Source organism: Mizuhopecten yessoensis, unplaced genomic scaffold (genome assembly GCF_002113885.1).
Source record: "Mizuhopecten yessoensis strain PY_sf001 unplaced genomic scaffold, ASM211388v2 scaffold9073, whole genome shotgun sequence".
NCBI lineage: Eukaryota > Metazoa > Mollusca > Bivalvia > Pectinida > Pectinidae > Mizuhopecten > Mizuhopecten yessoensis.
Genome location: NW_018407865.1, coordinates 742076 through 750368, shown reverse-complemented (window position 1 = coordinate 750368; position 8293 = coordinate 742076). Strand labels below are relative to the sequence as shown.

At 36.0% G+C, this 8293-nt stretch overlaps 1 long non-coding RNA gene across 1 annotated transcript; it reads left to right on the top strand.

Moving 5' to 3' along the window:
- The first annotated feature begins 3489 nt into the window (after nucleotides 1–3489).
- LOC110457284 lies at nucleotides 3490–7292 on the top strand. The gene is made up of 3 exons (XR_002463680.1): nucleotides 3490–3571; nucleotides 3981–4099; nucleotides 7228–7292. It is a non-coding gene; the product is annotated as an uncharacterized LOC110457284 (long non-coding RNA).
- Nucleotides 7293–8293: the final 1001 nt, after the last annotated feature.

Here is an 8293-nt window from a genome sequence, read left to right as displayed (position 1 = left end):
TTGAATTCCTGCTATGTCGCTTAGAACCTAAAAAATACAATACTAAATGTATTGAATACAATTGTATGTGGAGTGGGAAACCTCAGAATGCATTTTAATTGAAAGAAAGAAATAAACAGATAAACTGTATGTTTGCTTATAGCTTCATTGAGCTTTTGTAATATTCAATATTATCAGATCCGTTTTAATTCTAATCCCCCATAATGCAACACGACTAGACTTGCTTAAGTCAAAATAGGCTAATGCGCAGGGATGTGATGATGGTGCTAGGCTTATGCTGTTATGGTGCATAACAGAAAAGGATTCGATGATTATTACTAAAGAAAACCATTCGCACAAAAATATATTTAATCATTTATTTACACAGCGGGTAAAAACATAATCTTATTCAAGTTTTTTTTATAAAGAGCAAAGATATCTACTTATATTGCCAGTATGTCATTAATTTAAAAAAAAATGATATAGAGGTATGTATATATGCTTAACTTATATATTGCTACACATGTAATAACATAACCGTTATGTGTGTATATCACTGTGTATATGTATATATTGAAATTTGACATCGCATATAATTATTTAGATTACATTGTGTATTTAGAATACAGCTCAATACTTTTTATGTTATATATGTTATTAGTGTTTTGTTCGTTAGCAAATTTCGAAAATATTATAATAAAAATAAATTCGTGTGCCCTCACCTGACAGTAGAAATCGGAACCACGTCTCGCCTGCAGGGTATTAATTGTTGGTAGAGTTTTGCACGTGCATCGCAACTTATACATACACGCGCATGGTATATATATAGTAACAGCTTGATCGATGTATTGGAGCCTCGAGGACGTGGAATGCTCTCTCAAAATGAGATTATCAAAATTCTCTTTATTTCTAAAAAAAAGAGGTGACCATTATGAATCTTAATGAACTAGGCCTATTGTAACGGATAAGTTGACACGGGACGCAAAAAACATACAAATTCAGATATGATATTCTATGACCTCCAACCATCTCGTTTTTTGATAAAATTACATTTATGATGTGGCAGAAATTAATAAATAAATAAATGTAACGGGAAACAGCAACCGATCTCAACTGAGAACAGCGCCGGGGAAAATGCTCGCTGCACAACAAATGGACCACAAGTTTGTTCAAGAACATTTTTTGTGCAACAGATACCACAACACTAGCTCAATAACAGACATGATCCACAAACTACAATGGCCAACACTACAAACACGGCGCTTTCCCACAAGAATGATCCTTTTTTACAAAATTGTACACCAAATCGTAGCTATTGAACCCAACATATATTCACACCCGTAGCACTACAAACACGGCGCTTTCCCACTCACGCATACAAACACATATCTGCTACAAAGGACACCTACAAATATTCATTCTTTCCACACACAATAATACAATGGAATCTCCTTCCCATAGCAGCAGTACAATGCACAACACTAGAGGACTTCAAGGCACACATACCCTATGCAGCCCTTGAAGCCCTCATCACACGCTAAAACATACGCCAGCTTTTACATTTTATCTATACCTCGCACAAAAAAACCCACAAAAAAACACAAAAAAACACGCAAACTAATCACTGTAAATGACCCCTTTTTTCACGCCTCTGTGATAGGACCCTCGAGGGCATAATCATCATTATTGATGGAGCCCCTGCAGCCTAAAGAAGAAGAAGACATGTGATATTGTAAGAATCCTAATAAGTCATCCTTCTGCGTTATAAGATTTGTTCCCGGTCAATTATAAAGCCGAGTCAAGTTAATTTAGGTCGAAACCACACGGACCTGATAATTTGTTACAGCTATATTTGGACATAAACTAAGATATTCAGAATAATTTTACATGTTTTAGAGGTTTAGATCGACTTTCGGTAAAAATGACAACCATGATCATTGTGGGTGTCTTCAGTTTTTACCGAAAGTCGATCTAAAACCCTAAAACATGTTAAATTACTCTGAACATCTTAGTTTATGTCCAAAATATAACTGTAACAAATTCTCCTAATCGAAGTTAGAGAAGGCAAAATCACCGGCGGTTCCGTCTTTCTTTCAAGCTTTCCATGAAGAAAGTCTGATGTTCGAGTACCGTCTGGTGTCCCGCGAAGGAAACAAACCTAGATTTGTNCAAATTCTCCTAATCGAAGTTAGAGAAGGCAAAATCACCGGCGGTTACGTCTTTCTTTCAAGCTTTCTATGAAGAAAGTCTGATGTTCGAGTACCGTCTGGTGTCCCGCGAAGGAAACAAACCTAGATTTGTCAGACGACCTGACGAATATGTCGTTGAGTCCCTAGACAACACAGGTTCCCACTCTTGTTGAGTGTGAAGATATCAAAAACACCAAGAATGATATATCATAACGTGAAGTAGGTCAGCAGCCTCCCCATGGCCATCTACACGAAATAGGTTCTCACATACCATCAGTAGATGACCAGCTAGACATTGTACACACCAGGTATTCCCGGTACAACAAATAGCAACAGAGTCAAATATCAAGCGTGACATCATAAGTGGATTTTTGTTGAGTTAAGTAAGACGTAAAATATTCTTTGTTTCAGTTAATTTTAATCCTACTTACAATATTGCACATCAGTGTATAGAGTTGAAACGACATTGTTGAAGGTATTGGATGCGTCATTGAACTTTTTGCATTGTTTATTTTACATTTGAATGTACATAAAGCGTTTTATGTAATCTGTTCAACTATCTTACAATCTTGTAATGATTGAAGACGTGGTAACACCGAGTTAAAAGACTAAGTACAATTCGCACACATTCGCTACGCTGAATCTGGAATCGGGATACAATGTTCCAGTGTGTTGAGCTCCAGGGGACTCATATAGCAGCACATCCAGTCGCTGATCAACATGTTGATCACAAGCAGAAGCCCTCCCAATAAGGGTCTGTTTTGTGAAGTCTGTCTCGATGATAACGTTCATATAAAGAATACGATTAATGTCACCTTCACTAGTAAACCTCAGAATAGTCGCAATTTATCCATCGGTCCTTCATGAAATCCAACAACGATTGGTTGGACTCTCTGTTGAAGATAAACCTCCTTGAAGATTCTGATCGTTGAGTTTCATCAGAACGGTGATTATCCATGGACAATCCGCTTCCATTCCACGAAAAGAAACTACGTTCAAACACCAACCCGAGAAGTATGGTTATTTCTTTTTCTCCTGACAAGAAAGATGTCATTCCCCAAGTGTTTTAAGAGCAGATTACCTTTACGTAAAGGGGCTCATTATTAACAATCAATTGACAGTCATCTCTTATGTTTAGGGGATGCTCCTTTTTCATTTATTGTTTATGATATTTCATGTACCCCATTATTAAATCGATCTCTCTTTCTAGTTCTGTAAGTACGGTGATTTCAGGGAAAATCAGAAGAGCGTGTTATGTTTAAACTCGAATTAAGCTTTTTCCGGATTTACCATTCCCGATCTTGCATATTTTGGTTTTGTGATTAGTCATATGCCTGCATATTAACTTGTAAACACGCTGTGGAAATCGAGCTTAATTTGACCAGGTTTGATGGAGCACAAATGTAAGTTTTACATGTAAATGTTCTTATATGTTATATAGTTAACATGTACATTCACTGTTTGGTTCTAAACAATAATTGGTTATTAACAGCTAATTACATTTTAGTTGAGGTAAATTTCTACTTTCACTTTCTATAGGCCTAACGTAACAAAATTGGAATTGTCATGAAAACCCATACAATGAAATAATACTCATTTTGACATGTATAGACGTACATACAAGTAATATTATTCTTATAATGAGGTCATGGAATCGGTGTACTATAGTTTTCGTGATTTAATTGGGTCAAAATTCACCCAATTTTCTGAGTAATCAGGTGACTGTGTTGATTTGATTGATATATTTGTATCTAAACTTCGATTTTGTGATTTGGACATAATGACAATGTTCCTACTATTGTTTAAATTTAGTTTGTAGTAATTTACCCGCTGGAGAGGCGCGACAAAATGCTACAAGTTGAGTCTTGTATTGCGTCATTGCAATTAGTCCTTCAAGTCGGTCACGCATGATGAACATCGGTCACAACAAGGTAAAGATTTCTTATTGTATGCTCTATATTGATGTCTGAAATACATGTAAGCTAATTTACCATCTGTTTCTTATCTAACAAGGATTCATGCAATTTCTGCAATAATCTGTTTATATATGCTTCAGAAATAATTATTTCTCCCTGACAAAATACCGCTATCGGCATTTATACGTCTTGATGAGTTTCATAAACTTCATAAAGCTGTTTAATCTGACACGTGGTATCAAGTGACATTACAATGTTATGTGGAAAAACTGACTCTTCACAGCTTTCACTTTTTGCTATGATGAGTTTGCATTACTTTTTGAATTTTTAGATGGAATTGTCCGCTGTGCTCAATGTAGTTCAACTCTATTGCATTTTACATCCAAATAAGATTGTATGGTATGGGTCAAACTGCATATAATTAACTGGTTACATACTTGTTTGTAATGTTTTGTTTTTGAATATGTACCTATCTACTTGACCTACTTTTAAAGTCACTTTAAACGACTTATTCTGAATGATCGACAGGCCTTTAGTGATGTTATATGACCGGTAACTTGATAGGACGAGGGGCTAATCCGGGCTATAAAGTTTCTTCAAATTTGTGAATTTGACCCACTTTGAATGTCAGAGAAGTAAAATGGTTTAAAAGTTTTTAAAGACTTTTTCTGAATAACCATTAGATTTAGGGTGATGGTATTTAGCTAGAGACATGCTGGAATATAGGTTAGTAAATTGGTTCAAATAAATAGCCTTGAAACCCCATCAAGTTTCACAGATTTAAAACATGTTTATTGTTTTAAACAACTTCTTGTAAATAACCAAAGTGACTTTACAAAGTACCACAAAGTCTAGGAGCTTCCACCAAGTGTTACGTGCGACCGGAAATCCATCCATCCATTGACCACGCACGGTAGAGCTTAAAAAATGTAGAGCACGTATCACGGCATCACTAGAAAAGCTAGTTTATTAGGAAGGTATTTCCCCCTCTTATTCCTTGACTCGGACATTTTTCCTTCTCCGAGAAGTCCCGTTGCTCGACATAGCATGATGAATCCCATTGGTCCTCCCTGTGTATCAATGCACCTTCCCTAGTCATCAGACACTGGCCCACAAGGTACAACAGTGCTTCCACCAAATGTAGTATGCAAGCAGGCAGCTATCCAGCCACTGACGACATCTACGATGGTTATTTAGCCTCCAATGGTTAAACCACATTGCTTGAGAAGCCACTTGACAGTAAAACAGTATTTAAAGTTCCCGGATTCCAAACACTTTTCGGCTTTATCGTGTTAGGATTGGTATAACGCCGCTTGGTTGTTCAAATACAGTGACGCACATTTGTGAATGAAATATAATAGATATAATTATATACGATGTATTCTAGCGATGATGTTGATGTTGGTAATGACTGATTTAGAGTCAAACACGTTGTCTTAGCAAACGCAAGGCTAGATAAACGACGTTTCCAATATTGATTTTAGTGATTAAGATGACGATCAAGACGATAGTGATGGCGATGTGCTGTTTATCAGATTATGATATTTCCGTAATATTGTTGTTGATGCAAATTTAATAGTGATGAAGTTTACTGGTAATCGCAACTTAAAGCAGCGAATTTCGAAAATTTCATGGGTAATCGCATTTTTTCAAAACCAAAGGGTTCCTCCCTTGATACAATATCTTCTTTGCACCCCTAGAATATGTCATGACGAGATCAATGGCTTGCAGTAAGCTATTTGATTGCTTTCATGAGCTAAAAACTGATCAGTCGCTTGACCGATGCATGTCATTTGAAGATTATATATAGAAGAGCTACCCCCAAATTCTAAGCCTGTCGATTTTACCGTTGCGCTGCTGTGCGATTGTTTTGATCTTCATCAAAACATCGGACTAGTCTACTTGTATCATTCACAAGGTGTCACGTAAAGAGCTTCAATTTTGTCACGACATATTCCAGGAGTGGAACAAAGATATGTATACATATTGATAATGGGGGAAATCCAGTACCTGTTACTGACTAGTACCCAAAGAGAACTTGTTATTTAGTAGTTTATTTACTGTAGTATATGGACTGCAAGAATATATTATATCTAGTCCTGACTGAATGTCAGTGTATAATAGACTGTAAATATGCCCTAATAATTCAATTAAAAGATGAGTAATAATCAAATTTGATTTTTGAATAAGTTTCACCCACCAGTAATAGTTAGATACATTACATATTGATGTCACTGCATTTAAAAACGTGTCTGGGTACGGAATCTTCTTTTCCTCTAGATCGATTGTCTCTATGGAAAAATCAAGTTACTTTCAGACAATGCATGTTTGGGTGGATAGCTGTTGGACATGGACAAATGAATGACCGGTTAAATGTGTAACAACTTCTTCTGTATTTGGTATGGAACATTCTTGGGTGGAGAGCTACCAGGCTTACTCGAAGTTATGACCTTGACCGACTTTCATGATTATATGGTCAAATGTGTTAAAACCTTTAAGCATCATCTTCTGAATTACCAAGAGGTCTATGGTCATGGTTGACATTGCCCACTTCAAGGTCAAAGGAGTCAAACATGTTTTTAAAAAGATCATTTTTTTTTATCTACCATCAAAGTTTATCGGTAGCACGCTGCTATGAAGGGCTATTAAGTTTCTTTTTACAAATATATGACCCCAATAATGCGCTTTCAAAATCACGGGTCAAATGAATAAGACTTAAGAATCACTTCCTATCAATAACCCTAGGGTCATGATAGGGCTAGTTGAGGGCTATAAAGCTTGTATCAATGAAATGATTTTTTTCGGGCTTTGCATTGAAAACTAGATGAACAAAACAGGCCCAAGGGGCTATTTTTTTTTAACTATCTCATACTTTATATAGCTTGTATTGATATCCTTTTTCAGGTATCTTAATACAGTATAAGGTATTATGCAAACTCAAGATATCTTAATTTAATTAAAACACCTTAAATACACGATTTTAACTGAAGAATTTGAAGAAATCTATTGACATTTTTCACGTACAGGGAAAAACAATTGCGATATATTTTTAAATTTTAATCCCTTATTAGAAGCATGTTTTAACACATGACAATCATTTATAAACTAAATGCATTGTTTTTATCAAAATGCCTTATTTTCAGATGCATGTACAAACTGGATCGAAATGATATACCATCTACATCTGGAAGATGGATGAACAGTACAGGTATGTTCTGGCCAAGTTCTCTGTACGATTTTTAATCATCAAAACATCTTTGACATCATTGAACTTTGAAGACGTCACCGCTCTACAGACTTAATTTATTTTCGAATTGCCAAGACACTTTACACACGTGTTCTGAAGCATCACCTGTTTCATGAGTTTGAGTTTCGGCCTGCGTTCAAACACTAAGTCGCTGTTACTATAAATAGAGTTTGATAGAATTTGCTCGCAGACTTATTTTCTTATTTTCTTTTAACTACACTTGACACAAGTTTTCACAATCATCCACTTTTTTGTAGGAGTACTCGTTTCGACTTTCTGCTGTCAAAAAGTTTTTGACGTCATCGCTCTACAGATTTCATTTCTTATACGATTGTCATGAAACCTCACACACGTTTTCACAAACATAACTTCCTGTCAGAGATGAGGTCAAAAATAAGGTCACAATTTCTCTGAATAGAATTTATAGAATGTTTGACGTCACCACTTCACAGATTTTTCTCTCCAATTGCCACGACACTTCACACTCGTGTTCACAAACATCACCTCTTGTACGAGTTTGCGTTTCGCCCTGCTGTGGTAAAACACTAGGTCAGTGTTACTATAGATAGGGGTTGATAGAAATTGCAATACAGATTACATTCTTTTTCCGATCGTCACGACACTTCACACATATATTCACAAACATCACATCTTCTGCGGTCAGAGACTTCAAATTTCTTTTTCTTTTGACTTTAATGTACGAGGGTGTTCGTATCATCTGTGATGCCTTGGCAGTATAGCACTATTGCTATTTGTCCAAGGTTAATGATGTCGATATATAACGTCAAGAAAAACACGCCATGAGCTTAGAAACATACTCTCAACTTACAGGAGAGGGCGTGCCACATCGACAGAAAATTGCCATCTTGAATGCATAAAGTAGAAAGAATTTGTAAAAATGTGATTTTTGATGATATTGTTTGATTTGATCATATGCAGAACCAATTCATACAATGTCTTGG